The sequence below is a fragment of the Salvelinus sp. IW2-2015 genome, unplaced genomic scaffold (assembly GCF_002910315.2).
Source record: "Salvelinus sp. IW2-2015 unplaced genomic scaffold, ASM291031v2 Un_scaffold2370, whole genome shotgun sequence".
Taxonomy (NCBI): Eukaryota; Metazoa; Chordata; class Actinopteri; order Salmoniformes; family Salmonidae; genus Salvelinus; species Salvelinus sp. IW2-2015.
Window position 1 is genome coordinate 102038 of NW_019943694.1, and position 933 is coordinate 102970.

Consider the following 933-nt stretch of genomic DNA (forward strand, 5'->3'; position numbering starts at 1 on the left):
TCCCTATATAGTGCACGACTTGTGACCAGGGCCCATAGGGTAGTGCATTACCTGTGACCAGGACCCATAGGGTAGTGCACTATATAGTGAATAGGGTGCTATTTGGGATGCTACCCATAGCTGCCTCATACTGCTGTTTTAATCTCTCAACTCCTTCACATACAGGATTGTATTCATTTAGTTATCCAACGGAAGAAAACAGACAGGAAGGGGCGACTTGTTACTTGTCCATTTTAAGAACTGTTTTTATTTTCAGTTGAAAAATGTTTTGTACATAAAAGTGATTTTAGGGCATTTTTTTTAAACACGTCCGCAATGATAACCTCTGTCTCTCTGAGGTTTGGTGAGGATTTCAACCYTGGTACAAAAATTCACAATACTCTGTGACCCTTCTTGGGGTCATTACACCTCAATAAGAACCTCTCTTCTGTCTCCCCGTATCTGATGAGTTCCCTTTTTCTGATCAGGAAACGATCAATCGTTTAAGTGATGTTACCGAAAGAAGTGGTGCTTTGATGATTCCAAGTTAGTCATCAAAAAACATTGTCTCAAGTTTCCGTGATTTTATGTTTTGTTATTTTRTTTCTTCCAGAAAATCTGTTTCTGAAATTTTGTATCCCAGTTTATATTCAACTAGAAGACATGATCTGAAATGTGTGGAATGTAAATGTAACTATACTGTTAATGTAGGCCTAAGACAAGTTGGCTTTTCTGTTTTTTGTTTTTTTTTATTATTCACTTTTGATACTGTGAAAATCTTTCGTTCAGAAAGATTAAAACATTACAGTTTTGACAAAATGAAGTGTTGTGTTTTTATTTCTGAGTGGTTTTAAGGCTGCATGACATGATGCATCGTGTTAAGTAAATTCGTTAGAGAATTGTCTTCATATTTTCAACCAAAGTCCTCCTTCAAGGTCATGTCCAGACTACCAG

General features: G+C 36.6%; 1 pseudogene; it reads left to right on the forward strand.

Annotated features, from left to right (window-relative positions):
- The window catches only part of LOC112073793 (protein FAM193B-like), a 41569-nt pseudogene extending 40771 nt beyond the window's left edge, over positions 1 to 798 (forward strand).
- The last annotated feature ends 135 nt before the right edge of the window (positions 799 to 933 follow it).